Source organism: Apium graveolens, chromosome 10 (assembly GCF_009905375.1).
Source record: "Apium graveolens cultivar Ventura chromosome 10, ASM990537v1, whole genome shotgun sequence".
In the NCBI taxonomy this organism is placed as follows: domain Eukaryota; kingdom Viridiplantae; phylum Streptophyta; class Magnoliopsida; order Apiales; family Apiaceae; genus Apium; species Apium graveolens.
Window position 1 is genome coordinate 176,894,999 of NC_133656.1, and position 23,949 is coordinate 176,918,947.

Below are 23,949 nucleotides of genomic sequence, written 5' to 3' on the forward strand. Positions count from 1 at the left end.
CTCCAGTTTACCACAACAAGGGAAAGCGAAAGACTCGAGAATCTGCTCCTGTCGATGTTGATGATTCTGACTAGTTTCTTTATCCGCCTTTTATGATGTTGAGGGGGAGAATTTTTAATGTGTTTGTGTTTGTTTGATTAAGACGATTGCTTCCTGGTTTATTTATCTGTTGATTGGATGATTTTGGTTGGATAGCACTGGTTTATGTGCTGGATTAAATATTTAAGGTTTTATAACTTTAAGTACTGTTAAGTGCTTGGTTTTTAATCTTGGTTTTTAATCTTATTTGCTGTCCCATTTGTTTACCTGTCTCATTTGATAAGTCTTATGTTTCATTTGCATATTCTCATGATTATCAACTGATTGTTGCATATATACACTGTTTCTATCTAACATATTGCAACAGGAGATTAAAGTGTTTTTGATAGGGGAGCATAACACTTCTTTACCCTTGGCATCATCATAAAAGGGGGAGAATGTTAATCCGTGATTTCTGATGATGCATTGAAGAAGTCTACAGCAAATCAGATTGTTAGTTAGTTAGATAAGTATTAGAGTTTTGTTTAATGTTAACTTAGTTAATTGGATAACTTTTGACTTATCTTTTCAAAACAAACTCTATCTTAGATAAACCTAACATATTTCAAATTCCTTATCTCTCTCAGGTTTATCTCTTTCAGGAAACATACTAACGGATTACTTGTTTTACACATTCAAATATTTCAAACCTAATCTTATCTTTTATTATCTTTAAAAGAGTTTGAAATACATTATATCCGTTACATGTTTTCTATATAAACCGACTTGATGTTTTTCAGAAATACACAACTCTCTGCACTTTCCATCTTATATCTTTCTGAGAAAAACATCCTCTTAATTACATTCATTGATTATCCAGTTAATTAAGAGTTTATAGTCGAGTTGTAATCTTTCACATTATTATCTTTGTATTTGAAAGAAAGGTGTATTGTATCACTTGTCCCGGGTTGTGGGAATATTGATTACAAGATCAAGGCCAAGTAGATGTGTGCTAGGTAGCTGTGTGCTAGGGAAATGATTCTTTCATTCAGGGCCAAGATTGTAATCAAGGAAAGTTTGTAAGTACTTTATTTAAGTGGATATAATACATTCTCTATGATAGTTGGCATGGGGACTTGGATGTAGGCCATAGACTAGGTATAGGGGCCGAACCAAGTGAAAAGATTTGGTGTTCTTGCATTAACATATTTCCAGCATTGCATGTTTATATTTCTGCAACTTACATTCTGCTGAATATATAGTATCTGTTTCATTCAGTTTCAGCCTGTCTCATTTGCTAAGACAAAAGAGACTGTCTTATTTGTGAACAGTTGCACTTTAACTAATTCTGTTGAGCCTACGAATTTCATTAATAACGTCAAAAAGTAAACGAAATTGTAGCTGAAAAGAAAAAATAACAGGCAGCACAACTGATGCATTGATTAATATAGAAATCCATTTCATATTTCTTGCATAAAGCAGGACGAAGATGGCGCTGAAAGCAATCATCATTGTGGCAATTGAGATGTAAAGTGTAACTAGTGACTAGTCCACCCAGCAATTTCACAGGTAAATATACCAAGAAATCAATTTCTCTATATCGTTGGGTGAGAATGGACAAGAACATAAGTATGGAGGCTGAAGAGGCGTATAGTGATATTAGTGTCTGTTACCACAAACACGACGAAGGCACTTTTTTTCACGAAAGTTGGATGCCCGCTCTCCTGATTGGTACCACCAGGTAAAGTAAAAGCTGCTGCAAACGTAATTGTGGCTATAAGGGCTGCAACTATAATGCATTGAGCTCCTGTTTTCTTCATCCATCTCTCTCCTTGCTCCACTAACTCTTTGTGCTCTTCACTGAAAATTTCTCGGGGACTTTTACCAAGATTATTCTTCTTTCTTCTATCATCTGAAGTCACGAGAGTTTCTACTTCCTATCACAAACTCTCAAGTTATAGTGCATATCATAGTAACCAGTAAAATTATGTTATGATGTATTGTAAAGTTTTGCATAACATCAATACATTTGGAACTTTTTCAATAGACTTTACTAATTTCTGATAAATATGTTGATTTCTAAAAAAACACTTGGACTGGCTTTGCAGGATAAAATGTACCAGAAAAGGGTATAGTAACAACTTCCAGAAATCTGATGCTCTAAAAGTTTTCTGTTAGCAACTAAGCTTAGGATTACAAAAATTTAGTTACAAGTAACTAACTGGAATAGGGTAATTTTAATTATACAATCTTCACAATGGTATTTTTAGGAAAGAATTGTATTTGAAATAATGGATTTAAATCACGACAATATTAGGTGGGGTGAATTGTAACACCTTATGTCAAAAAATGGGGCTAACCATGTGTCAAAACATATGGACAATTTGATCATAAATATATGACTAGAATCAATAGTTGTAAACATTCTCCTGACGATGCATAACTGCAATGTGGAATATAGTGTGTTTATGGTCATCTCTGTCCCATGTAATGTCAGGGTACATACCAAGGAGCTCGATTATGAATTTGTAGTTTCCCAGTCTAGCAGCTGTAAATAGATACCCTTCACTAGCAATTTGTTTCAATATGTGTACATGTTTCTGTTTAAGAATTTCTCCTCACGTTATCCTGACGAGTTCCTCTAATTTAGGGTTATCTGTAGGTCCTCGTCTTGTTCCAAACAATACTGAATCAAATTATCAATTCTTTTAGAGATTACAAATATTTAAGAAGCACAAAGTTGAAACGAAGTTACATTCTTTAGAACACGTTTTTTCCCTACTGCATAAGCCATGGAGGAAGCAGAACAGGACCACGGCGTAAACTTTTAATCTAAAATTGAACTTGACTAGCTCACCAAGATGTATTGTTAAATCTGAATTATATTTTCTCAACGGTTAAAATTCTGAATAAGTGAAAAATCTGAATAAGGATAAATAATGTCATTTGTTAAATAAAATGTAAAATCATACTAATGATAAAATTTTAAACTTTTTAATATTCAATTCATTGTTATAGGCTTATAACTCCATATAATTTATATATTAAACTACTTACATATCTAGTTTATTTTGATTTCATCCTATTTTTGCAAAAATACAATTTTTCTAACTCTATGCAACTAGACTACAAGTTTCCCCAACTTCCTGCCACCAAATACAACCCAAAAACTCGTTGTAACTAATTGCATTTTTGGTTGATTTTGTTGTCACTCTATGTTTGAAAAAAAACGAGAAGATTGTAAAATAGCAAAATACTTAAAATATTAGTATTTTTAACAATTTCTGAAAATTTTAATCATTTCAATTTTTTATATTTATTTTTTATGATTTCAATTAATATTATTGTCCATATTTTAAATTTCTTTATAAAAATCCGTGAACCTTCCCTTTACGGATATTTTATAATAATTTTTATGCAAGATAGATATTAATAATAATAGCATGTGAATTATATTATTTTGATATTTTCTATAGAAGCATATTATTTAATATAATAATAGTGTTGTTGACAAAAAGTTTTGTATTTTTAACAATATTATATGATAAAAGAAAAATTAATTACATGGCTTTTAGTAAATTTTATAAAGAAATGATATGTTAGTGCTATCATCACAAACCCTAATGAGCTTTGGACTTTTGGTATCGTTGAGATAAAAAAAATTAATTGCCAAACAGTCTTAACCATATAAAAGCAGTAGTTGAGCACATCCTCTTCCATTCCCTCATTAACAAACTAGTTTTATACCCATGGTGAGTTTATAAAATTTATATATTAAAAATTTTCTTGAAATTTTAAACTTTTTTTAAACTTTTGTATGTTTGTTAAGTTAACTTTATGATTTAATAATTTAAATTTTATATTGGTAACACATATATAAATTATATTAATCGATAATAATAAAAATAATTTTTAATGATACTATATGTTTAAGTATTAATTTTTATATTTTAACTTTTATTATATTTATTAGACATCTTTTTGTTGTTAGTAATTTGAAATTAACAAATATTAAAGTATTATTATTTTTACTCAAATATTACACGTGACAATTTTTTTATTTTTTTCTAAATAAACTATTTTTTATAATTATTTACAACTAAACTATTTCATTTATAACTTTTACAAAAATAATGATTTGAATATATCTAAATATATGCATTTTATATGATTTTGGTAGATATTTTAATTTGTGATTAATATTTTAATATAAATATTAAGAACATATGTATTCTAAAATTTAAAATATACAAATTTCATGTCTAACATTTAATATGATATAATTTTCATAAATGTAAATATAAAAATATTTCTTGAAAATTTAAGCTTTTTTAATTATTTTTTTATGTTTGCTAAGTTGACATTATGATTCATTAATTTAATTTTAATATTAGTAACACACACATATATATATTGATTACACGTTAACCCATGTTGTTAGTAATTTTAAATTAAAAAATATTAAAGTATTATTATTTTTACTAGATAAAGTTTTATATTATAATTGACAATTCTTTTATTTTTTCTAAATAACATATTTTTTATACTTATTTACAACTAAACTATTTTATTTATGACTTTTCCAAAAATAATGATTTGAATACATCTAAATATATATATTTTATATGATTTTATTAGATATTTTAATTTGTGACTAATATTTTAATATAAATATTAAGAACATGCGTGTTCTAAAATTTATAATATAAAAATTTTATGTCTAAACTTCAATATGATGTAATTTTCATAACCGATTATTGTACTTTCTATAATAAAACTTAATTTCACATTAATACAGTGCAAAATAAATTTAAAATGTCATTCAATATGTTTTATAAATTATTTTTTATTTATTTTATAATTTCTATCACGCGTATAAATAATATAAACTTTGCTATAGTGTTTTCACACCTATTATGATTTTTTTTAATTTTTAATTACACATTCAAATGTTAATCCATAATAATAGAAATAGTTTTTAATGATGCTATATATTTAAATATTAGTTTATTTTTTTATTTTAGCTTGTTTGTATTTATTAGACATCTTTTTGTTGTTAGTAATTTGAATTAACAAATATTAAAATTTTATTGGTTTTACTCAATATAATGATATATTACTAGTGACAGTTATTTTATTTTTTCTAAATAAATTATTTTTTAAACTTATTTACATCTAACTATTTCATTTATGATTTTTACAAAAATAATGATTTGATTATATCTAAATATGTATATTTTTATCCTATTTTTGATTTGTGATTAATATTTTAATATAAATATTAAGAACATATTGTGTTCTAAAATTTATAATATAAAAATTTCATGTCCAATCTTCAATATTACAATAAATTTAATTTCATATTAATAAATGATTAGAATGAGTTTAATTGAACAAACTACATTTTTATTATATGAGTTCATTAGGAAAATTATTTAAAAAAATTTGAGTAATTTTGTTTGAGTGTAATTTTTAATTTTTCTTATTTAGTTTATTACATATAATTTTGATTTTGGATATTTATAAATTTAATTAACTAATATTTGAATTTATTATTATTTATTTAAAATTTAATTTAAATAAAATACTAAAACATAGGTAAATTAAAAATGCTTGTATTTCTTAAATTAGAATTCAGGATGCCCATATTGGGCCGTACTAATTGAGTATATGTGGGAAGAATATACTAATTCTCAGAATTAGTATTAATTAACAATGTTTTAGTATTTAATTAATATTTGTACTTTTCTTATTTGAATGTAATGTATATTATTAATGTTTTTTATTATAAAAATAGAAATAAATGTGTTTACTATTTTTAATATATATTTAAAGTATAATTAAAATTACATTACTTGTTATTAATTTTATATTTAAAATAATACATTTAATTAATATCATACAAGGATGAAATGTTTTTTTATTATTACAAGTTTAAAATATTTTAAAAAATTATTTTTATAATTTGGACAAAAAATTGGACCAAATTATTGAAATTGAAGAGAGACTCGGTCAAAATTTAGAGTTGAATCTAATACATGGAATAAAACAAAGATAACATGATGAATTTCACTTCTTTTTTTTTCCTCTTTTTCCCCCTAATTTTCTCACATTACAATCAACGACGCAAACAAATGTGTTTAGAACATTAAACAAAGAACAAAGATAACATGCTAAATTTCTCCATTTCCCGATATTTCACATTTAATCTCTCTCAAAAGTAAAATGAACCACTCAAACAAGTATGTCTTTAAGGTAGTAGACACATAAATCCACAACGAATACCTTAAAAGCCGTATAAGAGTCGATAACATAAAGTCTTATTTACCATAAATGTGTGAGAACGCTAATGCAAATCACAATCTAACTACATAAGCTTTTGTAGTAACTTAAGTTGATAGGAAATTAGAATTTAAAAGATAGGAAATTAGAATTTAAAAGATTCTTAAAAACCATTAGCAAATTATATACTAGTATGTCACTCACAGGCGGAAAATTTTAAAATTGTACCATATAGGCCGAAGGCAACGCAAGCAATCAGTATATTTTTTGGTCAAACGCATTCCACGTTTCATCTGCCAGATTCGTCTTAAGATAAATATTATTTCCAGGGCAAATACCCGGTTAAATTATAATTTTTATCTGAAATATTATTTTAAAATTATTTAGTTTAAAAATATATGAATATATAATATTTTTAAAAGATAATAATGAGAATATAATAAAACTATGAATATTGAAACTTAAAAAAATAATATTACCCAAATTACAAATATCGATTATCAATTTTTTATTAAATATAAAAATATAATAATGAATATTTGTGTAAATAAAATTAATTTTGAATAAGTTAAAATTAGTGAAGGAAAAAGAATTATTGAAAATTATTAATTTAAGAATATAAAAATGAGGAAGAAAGAGAATGAAAACCGGGTAAAAGAGAGAAATTAAATAAGGAGAAGATGGTTAGTGGAAGATGACATCATCAAATTAATGAGAGCTTTACAAATAGAATTTAATGATATAATATGTTAAAAGAGAGATTGACACCTAAGCTATGATGACGTCCTGTAGTCGAAGAGTGGAATACCGGCACCCATCTTTGGGGTATTAATTACCTTTAGTGTCCACAATAAATTGTGAGAATATTGGGGGTGGCTGGGAATCGAACCTTAGTTCTCCCGCCAGCCTAAGCTCTGATACCATGTTGAGTAACCAGTTCATCTAAAACCTTAAGGTGTTAGAGGAAGGCCCCAACAAGATCATATATTTAACACAAGTCCTTAACTTTCATCAGATTCACCGGCCTTTGGGCAAAGTAAGTGTGTTTTGTTGATGCTATAATGTGAAGAAGGGTATCTTCTATCTTTGTAATGCTCCTCCATATCGCCTCCGGATGATCTCTTATAATTTCCTTCAGCAGCATGCCAGTCACCTTTAACCGCAGCATTGTACAGAGGAATACATGTAATTTTCTCTTTGGTCCTCTACATTAAATATCAAATACCAGAACCTCATCATCAAAACAACACCATTTTTTGTAACTTTTGGATAGCAACCTACAAGTCCACTAATTAGGGAAAAGCCCGCAAAAGATGACATAGGCCCTCCAATATTTTATTGTTAAAGAGGAGAGTTCGAACCCCCACCTTTTGCCGACAATTTTAGAATTACTCTCTGGTTTATGTATTTATTAAGCTAGTTTTGGTGTTATCTTTTGTGACTAGCAGTCTAGCACCGTAAATAAATCCAAATGCTCATGTTGTATGATCGATTCAGTGTTCAGACGGGTTTGGGTTCGGCTTGATTCATAAACACGGGTTTGGTTCGGTTTGATTCATAAACAAGCCGAACTCGAATATGATTTTAAAATTCATTTCGTAAAACTTGATTATATAAGACTATAACTCGATAGTTTATAAATATACCTCATAAGGAAGACCGTGAACAAACTCGATAAACTGATCGTTCACAAGCTCAATAACAAACTCGATAATTTTGTAGTGTAAGAGCATCTCCAACCCACGTGACTTGTTAGCTATATTGTCCACGTGGCAGGAAAATATAGCTATCCACTGCAAAAATGTCACTCCAACCATCAACTCATGTTAGCTATTATTATAGCTATCCTATTTTGATCTTCCAAATTTGTTGAACTATAGATGAAATATAGATACACTACTAGAAATAGTAGATACGACATCGGTGTTTAGACATCGGCATGTAATGCACCTGATGTTAAAATCCAGTTTAACATCAGTTTAGAAAAAAGAGATGTTGAATACGAATACTGACATCGATTTTAAATAGTAGACGTTGTCTATGTTCAGAAATTAAAAAGGCCAAATATATATTTTGAACTTTTACATCGGCTAATTTTATTAACCGTTGTCTACGACCATTTTTAAAAAAAATAAAAATTTACTTATCTTTCTCCCCCTGTTTCAGTACACTTCCCCCCTTAATTTTAACAAAAAATTTCTCGTTCCCTCTTTTCCAAAATATCTCTCACCTCTTTCCCCTCTTTCTCTCCTCTCCCGCGACCCTCATCTCTCTCACCGTCTCTTTCAACACTCATCTCTCTCTAATCTCTCATCTTTCTTTCATCACTCATCTCTCTCTCATCTCTCCCCTCTTTCACTCGTACCTTAAAAATCTAATTCATCTCCCATCTCTTTCTCTCCTGTCGCATAAACCCTAATTTATGCCCCAACTCAAATTCAAGCTTTGGAGCTTCAAATTGAGCTTCAAACTAGTAACATATACTTAAGTACAAGCTTTGGAGCTTGAAAGGAGATTTGGAACTTCAAGGTTTTGGAGCATCTGTAGTTTCACAGATCTTTGGAGCTTGGAGCTTTTCTGGAGGTATATTCTCCTTTTTACATCTTTTCTTTTGTGGAGGTATATAAGAAACCTTATGTTTGATTTTTTGGGGGTTTTATGTTCTGTTTTTGGGGGTTTAGTGACAAATAAAATAAATATTTTGCTTGTTTTTTGGAGGTTTTATGTTCTGGTTTTTGGGGGTTTGGTGACAAATAAGAGTAGGAAGCATTGTTACTGGATGTGGTAATGCTGGGATTTTGGAGCTCGGAGAGATGATACGTAACCAGATTGTAAAAAGTCGGTCATTTTTTTTTGTTGTCTTATGAATTTCTTCAAAGATTGACATGTACCCTAAATATGGAAAACTAAATGTGGAATTAGAAACCAGTTACGTCTAATGCTCTATTCATGGGAATAAATTTAGGTGGGATTTGAATAAATATTTTACTAATTTACAGGTAAGTATTTATAACAACCATTTCTCCTCCATTCCGTTCATTTAAATATAAATTAGAATTACATCCCATAAAATTATGGATAAATGCTTTATTCCACTCATTAAATACGCATTATAGAAATTTTGCACTATTATTTTTCTTCACTTTTCTTGCTCAAAAGCTTTATTTCTCCTTTATTTTTTCATAATTTTTCCATTCCATTCCTTCTGCATTTTGCAACTAAATGGAGCATAAGTGTGATGCAGATGTAGATAGGGGAAAATGATGGAATAATTCCCATATTCAGTTCTAGAGGATAATTAGAAGATTTGATATATTGTTATTCAAAGAAATTAGCCAAATGTGCAGTTTTCAATAGCTACTTTTACATTTTACTATGTCATAAAAAATTGGGAGTGTCATGCTTTGTCACTTTATCTTAAAACTGAAACAAATATAATTATCGTCTTTAATGGTGTCTTTGATCATGCAGTTGTTGGTTGCTAAGTATACAAAATTCCATGTCAAAAAATGTCATAATCTGCTTTACCTTTTGGCTCTTTCAGTGCTTTAGTCATTATCACGTCCTTTTGTTTTTGCAATGAGATTTTGTATATTGTACTTCTTCAGGAGCTTCAAATCGATTTTGCTCAATATGATCATCATGTAGTGTTGACGGTTGAAGCTCAGGTATGCAAAGAGAAAGGGAGAAAATATAATCTAATGCTTGGTTGTGTTTTTGCTGAAGTTTTCCTCATCTTACTTTTTAGGAAAAGTATGTTGGAAAATTTAAAGAGGCGTTGAGTAAAAATATATTTTAAAGGTATGATGCATGATTTGGAAATACATCTTTAGTATTCAGCAAGATTGCTTATCGTAACTCAGTTCTCACTGTCTTAAATTTACAACCTCTTTCCCTGCAAGATAAGAAACATAGATACTATATTGTTTCTGCTTTACCTGATACTAAAGTAGATCTAAAAGGTAAGCACAATTATTTTTTCTAGTTTCTAATCTATACATCTTGATTTCTAATCTTACTTTTTTTGTTGTCTTCTGAATTTCTTCAAAGATTGTTCTGATGTTTCTGCTTTGTAGTTGTTAGAATATGCCTAACCTAAATTTATGCTACCAGCAAGGATGTTACCTCGTAAAAAATGAAGCTCCAATAGGGTTTAGTTAGGTAGCAAAAAAAAGAGAAAATGAAAAGAACTTAACCTTTTTAGTTGACTTGAGAGTGATGATCTATTGATCTTGACAAAGGTTGTTTGATTTACCTTTTTTGAGTTTTCTCCTGTTTAGCTTGGATGCCATGAATTTGTCAGATCACATTTAGTTATAGTGTGTAAAATATTATTACATGAGGCTTGTTCAAGGAAATTTAAAACATTTACTTGGTGTTCTGTATTTTAGCATGTACAATGGACTACTACAGTGGATATATCAATGGAGGATATGGAGCCTTTACATTTGAGGTAATTGTAATTGTAAATGTAAATGTTCTTTGTTAACGTACAGTGGATATATCAATGTAGAATGTTATAGCTTTAGAATTTGAAATCTGAGTGAATGCCATTTTTAAAATCGAAATAATTATGCAAAATGTTTTGTTTTTTGTTGGATTTTTAATCGCAGCGGGGCGTGGAAAAACACTTTTACACACACAAAATCCAAATAAAAGCATATAAATCGTGAATAAAAATTCGAGGGATCGAATCTAACCTTTTAAATTAATTCGGAGACAACGATCAGAGATCCTTAGCAGTTGCTCCTCAAGTGTGAAGCACTCCACCGGTATCCACCAAGAAAACGACTTTTAGGAGAAGGAGGAGGTGGAGAGAATTTGGTTTTCTGAAACTTTTGGGTTTCTGGGGTTAGAATAAAATAGGGTCTATAATAGTGTATTTATAGGCAAAATTTTCAGCTGAAATTTTCCCATAAATATTATTATTATTATCCCATTTATTATTCTCATTAATAATTAAAACACCTTTTAATTATTAATCCTTTTTCTAAACACTTTAGAAATAATTCTCTCTCTTGATTTAATTTCCAAAAATTAAATCCTTAATTAATAATATTAAGAACTTTTCTTAATTAATTTATAATCAATTAAATCTCATTTAATCAATTATTAAATTTGCCAATTAATTATTTATTTCACAAATAAATAATTATTTAGCCATTATTAATTAATTCCTCCACCAATAAATCATTCTCTTTTATGGTGTGACCCTGTAGGTTCAATATTAAGCCGGTAGTAGAAATAAATAATAATAAGACTATTTTATCATTATTTATATACATTCTCTAATTTATTAAATATGATTAATTAATTAATCACATTTATTCTACATCGTGAGTGATGCTTTTCAACATATCGCGACTATCCGGATAATATGAATTCACTGCTTAGAATACCAAGAACCTGTCAGTGAATAGTTACCGTACAATAAACTCCTTCTACCCTACAATGTCCTGATTAAATACAAGGCATGGATCTCGTGTCAAGCCTATCTAATTTAATCACTTGCTTACCATTTACTATGCGTAGTTCTATGCAAATTAGAAACTCCTTTCTAATTTCATTCACTCTGGCCAGAGATTCCTGAACTATCATAAGTGGATCAGCCTTGAACATTCGCTTCCTTCACTGGAAGGGGTAGATCCTTTATTGATCATACACTATCTTCGTGTACAAATTCCTATACCCAGAAGAGCCCTAATAATTGTCCCTGGAGACTAAGAACTAAACCAAAGCATAGTTCAGTGTACACAAGATTACTATGATGACCTCAAGTCTAAGGATACTTGTACAACTATCACTTAGCGAACAACTGCTGACACGTGAGTGAACTCCATCAGTTGTTCAGCTAGGCGAGTCATGTTCAGTGAACTTATTCTATAATAAGCACCTACATACTAGCTATAGTGTCACCACACAAATGTCTATGAGAACAGACATCCTTCTTAATGAAGCAAGCATAGTATGTACCGATCTTTGCGGATTATTAATTACCAGTTAGTAATCCTATGACCAGGAACTATTTAAGTTTAGAGTTATCATCTTTTTAGGTCTCACTATTATGATCTCATCATAATCCATAAAAAGCTTTACTCTAAACTATGGTATATCTTATTTAAACACTTAAATAGATAAAGCCCGTAATAAAAACAAAACAAGTCTTTATTAATATCAATGAAATCATAACAGATTACATAAAAGTTATTCCTAAATCCTAATACATGATTGGACTTAGGACATATTCCTTTCATTTTTCACATTATTTTCAAGTTGATTTTTTGCCAGTCACTCTTTCTTCTTGTTGCTGGCTGTAGAATCCACTGTTAGAGGACGAGACCGAAGATATACACCATGATGTTGAACAGAGTGACCTAGAATTTGATAGTACAGAGATCAATTCTGTAGGTGAGCAACTTACTTGTGTTCGAATAATCAACTTATCCTATGTGCTTGATAGCTTCCTCTACTATTTTAACTTTTTAAAAGTGATACAGAGGAAGATGAATAACTATTTAGCAGCCTAAACATCGTCAAGAAGTTCAACCAGACATCGTGGTAATAACACGCACACTTACTGATATACTCGATATTCAATCAACACTGCCAAGTAGAATTGATCGAGTCAATCTTTCTGCAGGGAACCTTCCACGTCGGGATGGGAGTCCAACTGTCAAATTGATAAAGTTTGTGATGTTTGCGATGAAGCAGTTAATTACCTATTCTACATGATATTATTTACATTTTTAAGTATATAGTCTAATTAAACAATTATTTTAATTGATTATCAGGTTATCCATAATGCAAAAGGCACATATCTCTCTGATATCTAGGCACTTCTCGGGTGTTCATTAGCCAAAACATAATTAAAATTAAAAGTTAAGAATGTGGTAGTAGATAGTTTTGGTACTAACACCTGATTTTTTTTCTAAAGATACTTTCCAATTAGTTAACGCGTCCCTACTGGGGTCAGACGGTCTGCTACAAATATTTATCATATGGGACGTCGATGTGCTGTAGCTGTTTACAATTCAAGGTTTGTGGTAGAGATTCTCCGCTACACCAGAAATATCCTCTGAATTGTTAAGCATAGATAAATATAACTTGTTCTAAATTAGAACAAAGAGAGTTGTCTTCCAATTTGTTTGGACATAATCACAAATGATTACTAGATTATCAGAAGTATGTTAAATATAAACCGATGTAAAAAATATAAGAAAGACATCAGGTAAAATAATATTAAACGAAAAAGAACTAAAAAAATCCGATGTGAAATAGTCATTTGACATCGATTCTGAAAAGAAACTCAATATAAAGAAGGCAAATAACATCGAAAGTTTATAAAAGCTGATGTCTTAAATTTTAAAATAGTAGAGAGTACACATCGGTATAAAAAAATAGCCGATGTTAAACATAATGATTTTACATTAGATACAGAAACAAAACCGATGTCTAATCCTACATTTCATATGGGACGTCTAAATAAACCGATGTATAATCACGCATTTCACATCGGGCAAATAAATGAACCAATGTTGATTCTCTATTTTGACATCGGTTTGTTCGGATGAATTTTTAATAAATGGCTTCTAGAGCTTGTAAAGATTCATGTTTTAATGGATAAATTCCTCATAATATACTCATATTCAATTAGAAATACTGTAATATAAGCTGAAATTTGTTGCAAAGACATCACAATTAATCTTAAAACCGATGTATATCACTGTAATAGACATCGGCTGTTAACCGATGTCAAAGGTTGATTACATTTAACATCACACGCGAAGACATCGGTTCAGATTTTTTTTAACATCGGTTGTGAACCGATGTCTGATGCCATATTTCTAGTAGTGATATCCTCTAAAACACATCCAGCTCATCACTCCTTCTTCCTCTCATTCTTTCCTATCTCCCCAAGTACAAATATATGCTTTCATCACCCATTTCATTTTCATAATAATAATAAAATATTGTTTTTAAAGTATAACTAACCATTATTGCTAACACGGTTGGAGTACAACACCTTATAGGTTCGGCAAATTTTAGCTAACACTACAAGAAACAGGTCAAAAGAGATCGGTTCCAAACCGATGTTAAAAGTTTTTACAAGCGATGTCTTTGCATGTGTAGAAAAAGGTCCCGAGTTTTAGACATCGGTTATGGACCGATGTCTAAGATAAATGTAGACAACGGTTTTAGTTAACAAACTGATGTCCTTATCTTATTATCTTACATTTTAACTCATGATCACCAGTTCAATATAGTAATATATTGCAATTTATACCACTTTAAGCATATGACACGCAAGGGAAAAAATATAAAGACAACAAATTTTTTTAAAATAAATGTTGTAAATAGGCACATTTGACATCGTCTGTTTCTGTGAGTGATGTTAATGACTCTCTTAGATAGCGGTTTTTTAGGCATGCTCAATATATATCGTTGTTATTTATGTAAGATCACATCAGTTATCTTCTAGATACATTATGTTAAACATGTCAAAAAACATCAGTTATTTTCTTAAAAACTGATGTATATTTACAATTTAAACATGCCATTTTGTTAATTAACCGTTGTCTTTTATCATTACCAACATCAATTTTTGTTTGTAAATTCCAGACCTGTTGTTAGGTAGTTAGTAAATGAACCTCTGTGTTTGTATAAATATGAACCAAAAGCAAACCAAAACAATGAAAATAATACCAAAAGGCAATCTTAATACCATAAGGCAATCTTTTAACATCCGGTAAACAACGTACTACTTACATCCAAACATAGAACCAAAACCAATCACCAGTTTTAACACCAACATCAAACTGCTACATATCCAATACCTACCGATCTCCAAAAGTCTAACACCAAACTCCATCCTAACATCGACCCCAAACATACCAAAAGTACCAAAAGTAGTTTCAAAGATCGATTAAGTATTGAGATGAAAATAAGAGCTAGTAATCCTAGATACATAGCTACTATATCTTGTCTTGGATATAAGCAAGTCGCCTCGATACGGACCACATCCAGCTCCTCCATTTTATAAGACTTCCGACTCTTGTTGGCCCACTGAAATTTATAACAAACCAGCTATAAACAATTAGGCCAAATCGACACAAACTAACCTAGTAACAACTATATTGGTCAAATTACATCAAAACACCAAAATATATATACCTTAGTGATAAAAGTCATTTCTTTATCCTCGATTATATCTTTCATGTATCGCATAACAACGTAACCACATTCGTGGCCACCTGGTTGCTTAGGAGACCCCTGAAAAATATTATATCATCAACGACAAACAAAAAATCTTACAACTCGCTCACTGGTTCATGGATGAAATACTTACGGCCAGATTTTTAATCTTTGGAACAATGTTTCCCCTTCCGGTGTGAGCATTGAGGGTCTTCATTGCACTACAGAGACATATATTGTCATGTAATAAGAAAAAATCAAAATTAATGAAAATATATAAATCTGCAAGTAATGTAATGATTTTACCTTAATAATGGTTTTTGCAAGTGAGGAAAATTTGTTGGATGAGACAAAGTATTTAAGATAAAAATATCACCGGCCCAAATTACGATCAAAATCCAATGATAACTAATATGATAAAAAAAATAGAGGTCAAATTGAGCAGACTAAATCAATATTTAATGTTCGAAATAGGCTCTCAAAACTTACTTGAAATTATGCGGCATTAAAAACACGCGATCATATCCATCTGTCAACCACTGAACAAAATATCTTTCAAATTCTTTGTTAAGGGTAAATGTGGCCCCAGGATCAAAAAAAGCAAACATATCCAAATCATTATTCGCAAGAACCACAATGTGCAGGTACCTATATATATGAATAAATATATCAAAAAATATCACAGTACTGTGCAACATTAATATGCAGAATGACTATAAAATGGTAGGGGGAAAAACTAACGACATATGTGCAGATATTGCAGCTTGGCCAATCTCTTCAAATTCCAACAAAGCGATTAAATTCTCATGCAATATATAGATAACTCTTTCGTAACCAAACACCTCAGTATCACATGGAATTACAATAGAGTCCCCAGTCTCTTTCATAATTGTTGCTGCATGTTTATACAAAAGGTTAAAGCCTTTTGGAACAGAGTCAGCTACCTCCACTTCTTTAAACATAGCAACCGACCTTTGCAACTGATTTTTCTATTTTTTCTTCGCCGAGAATCCGTCCTTTCTATTATTCTGCAAACAATTAATCAAAACATGAAGGACTCCATTTCATCCGTAAATTTTAAAACTTAAATAGGGAAAATTATAAAAGTAAAGATTTATACCACAAGGGATGCTACTGTGATCAAGTCTTGAGGCCATGAAACCGTAGAACCAATCGCTTGTCTCACAGTCTCCAGTTCACCTTCTATGGGCATAAGAAGCAAGGCATCTTCCTGAATGGCTCCATCCACCGAGACGCGAACATGTCCAGGCTGCATAGGCACTCCATGAACTACAAAATTTACTGGATCATCAAATATCGTACCAAATACAACCTTGTTTTTATGTTGTCCACTGACAGCTCATAGGATCGTGGAGCCTTCATTCATATAATATTGTCCATTTCTTAATTTTCATGTATAGTGTTGTCAGTGGTCAGTTGTCTATATATATACGTGTGTGTGTGATATACAGATAATGCATAACATTTAACCTTTTTTTCAGGTGAAGGAGGGTCCCCGCCAACATATTCAATTTCATCATCAATATTCATCTCTTTCATCTTTGTTAAAATACATGTTGCTTTAACTGCTTCCTTGGGTCCTGTTTTCTCCTGAAAATTTGCATTATCCGACAATGGAGAGCCCGTAAGATTAGATGCACTAATCAGAGACTTAAGCTCAGCCATCTCCTGCTTTGTTCTCTCCATCTCCTGTCTTGTTCTCTCCATCTCTTGCTTTGTTCTCTCCATCTCCTGTCGTGTTCTCTCCATCTCATGTCTTGTTCTCTCAATTTCCTCATCCCTTTGACGATCACGGGCTACCAGCTCAGTCTTGGTAATTCCTCATTTTTTTCTTTTGGCAAATCGAACCATAGTTTGGGGCTGACATAGCTTCCCACTCCTCGAACTCTGCCCGAATGTTCAGGAGTTTCAAATGCTCTAGCTAATACATCATCACTTCCGGACGGCTGAAATTCACCTCTTTCCTTCATCTCCAATAAATTATCCTATATATTAACACCACATACATTTAAAAAGCAGGCATAAGTTCAGATAACTCATTAATAAAAAGATAAAAAATAAAAAAAAATAAAAAATAAAAAAACAAGCCATAAAGTCTATATCTTACAACTCTTTTCACCACAACAGCCAAGCCGGGATCAACTACTATACATTCCTTTGTCATGCACGCCTTCTTCCAGAGAATCGCACGATCATGTTTTTCTCCGGGCTTCAACCTTCTTGCTTTCACCTGATCAAAATAGAGGAGTTTAAATAATCATATTGAAAAACTGGAAATTACAATAACAGTAAGGGATTTCTTACTTCTTCTTCTTCCAAACCAATGTAGCCTTTCCTGGACGTCCGATGCGGATACTTCCGTTGCATCACTCTTTCGCTCTGTGATTTGCGAAGTTTCTGAAAAAATTAATAGACAATATTATACATCTTATATTATTAAACAGAATCACATAAGCAAAAAACTTAAAAAATTTTAAAGCATAATACCGTCCACTGTTCAGTGATCCTCTGAGCAACAAATTTCTTCCAGGCATCTTTACCAACAAATCCATACCATGTTGGAGGCTTCCTCAGTTTCTTCTTGTATCCCTTTAAGGGAATTACATAATCAATAGTCAATTCAGATTTGAATTATCTCCACTTGGTACCAGCTGACTTGAGAACAAGCGACTCGCATCCCTTAGGAATTTTAAATGTATTCTGAAACAATAAAAACTATAAATTAAGAACTGTACGACTTATGGAAAGGTAGTTTTCTTATTGTGTTAAATTTTACCTGGATATCTTTCCACAACTTATTTTTTAATTCACGTTCGACAAATGGCCAACTTTTAATATCGATCGGAATCATAGTCCTAGCCAACATTCCTATGTAGGACTGTAAAGTGTGCCTAACTCTTCCAATGGGAACTCCAATGTAGTTGCATCCAACTTTAAACTTCTTGCCCTGAGCCTTTTTTATCACCACTTTAGACATGGCTGAAGGACCTCGAGCACACCATATCTCTTTTTTTCCAATTCAATAGTAGTCACCGTTGCTCGTACAGAGTCTGACTGCAGATCAGATTGTGTTGCTTGTCCACCATCAGCCTGAGTATTTGTTTCCATATCCTCCAGTGCCGACTGATTGCCTTCTCCAGGATTGCGGCCTTTCTTGGATTTAATTTTCTTAACTCTCGCACTTTTAGGTGCCATTCTTTTACTTTCATATCTGTGAAAAATCAGAACAAAATGAACACTAAATTAAAATCAGAATAAAATGCACACTAAAATAAAATCACAACTAAATGTAGGTGAACAACTATAAAATACACACTAAAATAAAATCGGAACAAAATACACACTAAAATAAAATCGCAACAAAATGTAGGTGAACAACTATAAAATGCACACTAAAATAAAATCGGAACAAAATGCATACTAAAATAAAATCGCAATAAAATGTAGGTGAACAACTATACAATGCACACTAAAATAAAATCGAACAAAATGCACACTAAAATAAAATATAATATTATAAAAACAACAAACTGAAATACAATATTATAAAAACAACAAACTGAAACTATGACTTTTTAAGCCAAATTCCCTTAATGTTCTTTCTACAATGACTAAAACTATACTCAGTGGCATCAACACCACATATAGGTGTTGTCGAACAGAATGGAGGATTTTCCAAGACCGTGTCTCCTAAATCATCTTCGTTATACATATCATGATAGTCTCGTGTCGTAGAGGTTAATACAACAGACCATCTATTATCAACCAGATCTTCTACATAAAAAACTTGCTTCACTTGGTCGACAGACACATATTTATCCTTCTTGTGTCCTTGTCGACTGAAGTCCACAAGTGTGAATCATAGATCGTCTACCTTAATTCGTCTTTCATTCTCTGCCCATATACACAAGAACAAAGGGGCTTTAAATTCATGATAATCTAACTATCGGATATCTAAGATGATTCCATAAAATGTCATATCGCTCTCCACCGGATTCAAATCCTTGGCACTTGAGACTTGGACCGTCTTGGCCACTAAAGACACACCACTATTCTAGACAACTCTCGAATCATCTCGCTCCTTTATGAAGTACCGGACCCCGTCGGCTACATACACTACAAGAATAATGTCAATAGACATCACACATTAGACATCGGTTAACTTTGCCACTGATGTTAAAAGAGGTATTGACATCATCCCGTATTTTTGTGATGTCTTTGTTCTTTGTAGACATCGGTTATAATTAAACCGATGTCAAAACTTCACCAAAAAAAAAAAAAAAATCGCGCCCACCTTTTCTTTCCCCCCTTAGTCAAAATTTCATTCAGTTTTAGTTCTAAAATTCCCCCCTCCCAAAATTCCCCCCCCCCTTAACCAAATTTTTATTCCCCTCATTCCAATCTCCATCTCAAACTCCTCTCTCTCTCTCGAAGGAACCCCTCTCTCTCTCGAACCTCTCTCCGCTCACAATCTTCATCTCACCGTCTCAACTCCTCTCACATCTCTCTCGAATCTCTCTCTCCCTCGCATCTGTGCTCACATCTTCCATCTCTCGACTTTGTGCTCAACCTCTCACCTACCTCTGGTAATCTTATTTGATTAGAAACTCTAATTGGTAACGTGGAATAAAACTAGTGTTGATGTTTTGATCGAAACAAACTTTGTAAATTGAGATTTTTTCAAATCGAAACCCTAATTTACTTTTAAACAGAAGTGAATATATATATAGCCATTGTATCTCTCATAAAACACTCTTTTGGTTTACTATCTCATCCAGAGTCGCCGTTAAAAGCAAAAGCAGAGAAAGGATGGTTCAGGGTCTTACTCATCGCAAACGCCACAATTATGCCACCAAATCCAACCAATACCAAATTGTCAAAACCCCTGGTACTCTTTTCAAAAACCCCTTTTCTATTTATGATTTTTTTGTTACTTACTAGTTATTAATTTTTAAGAATATGTATGTTGTTTGATTTTATATTATATACTTTATTGTTATGTATATATCTTTATTAATTATTTTTGTAATTAGTTCTAAAAGTGATTGTTTAGATTTGGGAAATGTTAAGGTTAAGATTATGTAAATGGTGATATTTTAGAATTTGATGAAACTTTAGGAGGTAAGCTGGTTTATCAGACAACTAAGAAGAGAGCCAGTGGACCTAAATGCCCTGTTACCTGAAAGCGAATCCATGGGGTATGTTTTTCTTGCATTTATTTTTGATTTTTTTGCTATTTACATTGTGTATTTGTCGATTTTTAGCTATTAATTTGTGTTTTAGTTGTTACAAGGCTAAATAGTTGTTACATTTGGGCTTGTAGCAATGTAAGATTATATATATATTTTTTTGAATAATTAGGCTTAATGCCTTATAGTTGAGTATTGAACGATAAAAGATAAGCCCTAACCACTTGCATCGTGCTCGCTTTAAGATTCATCGAGTATATGAAACTACTAATTTTGACTCTTTGCATTTCTCTGGAGTCTCTTTTTAGGTCAAACTAGCTTATACATGTGGTCACATGTCATCCGTCAAACTTAAATCACAGTGTTAAGCATATACATCAATAACTACTACCAAAACTTTAAATTATATCTAAGACTGATTATGGTCGAGACTAAACTTTACATGTATCTAAAAATCGATGTAACTTGTCTTGAAGAACATATGTGATGTTCAATTTAATCGATATACATGTAAGTTTCTTTTTTATTTGCCTCTCCTCTTTTTCTTCAGTTTCTTATATACTGATCAAGTTCCACGAAATGTAATTTATTAAAATTTATTTGCAGAAGTATACGTATGTAATTTATTAAAATTTCCTTTGAGTTTTGAACCAGAATCTGACTTGCTGTTTTGTTGTTCTATTTCTCTCCACAAAATCTGGCTTGTGTCTGTAATTTGCTTTTCTATTTTGATATTTGATTAGTTGTGTCAATTCTGATGAGTTATTATAATAACTATCCTAAAATATGAGCTATTTAACAGTGCCTTCTCTTTATTGACTATGCAGTCTGAAGAAATATTTAATGGAACCATTAGAGAAGTGAAAGAAGAAACTGGTATAATTGTACATCCAATTTTCTTTGTCACTCTTTACTTGATACCTTGAAGCTAATTACTACTTTTTCCATCTGCACAAAACATTCCTGGAAATGGTTGCCTTCAGGTCAAACTTTGATTTTTTTGCGCTACCTGAGGTTATATGAACTTAAGAAGATAATGTTTTTTTAAATGCACTCTGAGAAAATATATTTGTTTGCAATGGAAAGGCATGCTCAACTTGTGGCTTTTGAGAAATCATTTGCATTGCCTTACCATTGTCCATTTGATGACACTATCTACCAAGAGTGTCTTCTCTTATAGGAGGATGATGGGATTCAGACAATATATTTGTTAGGTTGCATTGTGCTCTAGATTTCATTGAAAATATATATTCTGCTTCTACGGGAAGTTCAGCCGCTTCTCTGCAGTGCAATCATTATATGTATAGAAACAAATCTCTAAGGCATTGGGTTTTTCTCATCTTTCTTGTAAATTATTTTCTGGATATTGCAGGCATATTCAACTGTTGGCACACCGGATTATATTGCTCCTGAAGTTCTTCTAAAGAAAGGATACCCATTGGAATGTGATTGGTTAGTTCTTGCATGTAAAATAGAAGAGCTTGAATCCCTCGAGGAAATGTTTATATATATCATAAGCATCGCTCTTAGAAGCTAAAAGAAGAGTTTGCCTATATGAAATTTTAGGGCATGGTTGATAAAGTCTGTCCTTTTCTGAATTTGCTTTTGCTAGGAGTCTCTGGACTAATGGTCTTATTGGTCTCCAGGTGGTCACTTGGTGCTATTATGTTTGAAATGCTCGTGGGATACCCACCTTTCTATTCTGATGATCCCATGACAACTTGTAGAAAGGTAGGTTGTTTATGCATATCTGTTTCTTAAGGAGTTTTAGCAAATTTGTCACTTGTTATGATAAATATGTCTAGATTGGTAATTACCATTTTCCGGTCAAAACTCAAGAGCCAATTGATTCGCCGAACCAGCAGTCCTCAATTTTGTTTCTTATCTTTTTTCTCAATTATTTAATTCTCTTTTCTTTTCTTCGCCTGTCACCCTTCTTCCCGCTCCTGGATTCACTGTTTACTGGCAATGAGTGCATTGCACGGTATCTTTGAATTTCGTGTCATGTGGAAATTGATACGGTAGAAAAGGGTATGGTGCTTATAGAGAGCTGCCATTATTGACCACCCTGCATAACAGGACTGGGAGAGAAAACCCTGGATTTTGGATTCCTAATTTGTAAAAAAGTGGACACTAGACAATACTGGATCTGAATTGTCATCTCCACTAGAGTAGTTTACTTTCAGAAGTGTTTACAATGTGCAAAGCATAGTATAAAAGCATGTATATAGTTGGTTATAATTCTTCTTTTTAAATATACAGATGCTTTCGTCGAAGGATGTTAACTTTGTTGGTTACACTTACAAGAACTTTGAGATCGTCAATGACTATCAAGTTCCTGGAATGGGTATGTCTCTCACTCTCTTTGTGTGTGTGTGTCTCACCTGATTTTTCTTTTTCATATACTATAATGCACAAACTTCACTCATTTGAGAAAATATATTTGTTTGCAATGGGAAGGCATGCTCAACTTGTGGCTTTTGATCCGAAAACAAGTGGCACAAAGAGGTGGGGAACTGGAACCCTACTTTTAACAGGAGGCAGGTAAACAATCGTTATCATCTAATTATGATTTGCGGTTCAGTTGTTTCTCTTATGAGCAAAGTTGACTGTTAAATTCTTTTACATATGCTCTTTTTGGGAGGTTAAAACAGCACCTGTGTGGTTGATTTGATCGTGCACATGGCATCTGTCCAGTAAGTGGGGGATCATACTTGCTTGCTTGGGATAAAGCGGCTTGCTCATCTTGTCCTCTGCAGTTGTTGAGATATCTAAATAATGGGAACTTATATGGGCCCTTGCTGTCTTGTGTAGAGAGGATTGGTGTCTCATATTTTGAAGAGTGTTCAAAACAGGATAGTGAAAAAACTATCTTACAATTTTCATTAGACTGAATGTCTTCAGTTGGTTTCTGGAGAATGTAATAGTTTAGATTTCAGATCATATGTTTTACTATTTTGGTTGACGTTCTCAGACAATAATTACACAATTAGTGATGTAAAACTTTACACAATTTGGTCTATAAACTTCTTACACATCACTTTCAATTAAGAAAAGCTGATGTCAAAAAAGATAATGTACATCACTTTAAGGTAAAAAACTGATGTCAAAGAAATCCAGGTTCAAGTCTAAATGAAACATAGAAATCACTTTGTTTAAGATAAAACTGATGTCAAGTAACATTATAAACATCACTTTTAACCAAACAAAACTGATGTCAAAAAACACAATGTACATCAATTTCAGA

At 31.5% G+C, this 23,949-nt stretch overlaps 1 long non-coding RNA gene across 1 annotated transcript; it reads left to right on the top strand.

Moving 5' to 3' along the window:
* Nucleotides 1-10,046: 10,046 nt before the first annotated feature.
* Nucleotides 10,047-12,816, top strand: LOC141689570 (uncharacterized). Its single transcript, XR_012562439.1, has 3 exons — nucleotides 10,047-10,101; nucleotides 10,692-10,753; nucleotides 12,618-12,816. It is a non-coding gene; the product is annotated as an uncharacterized LOC141689570 (long non-coding RNA).
* Nucleotides 12,817-23,949: the final 11,133 nt, after the last annotated feature.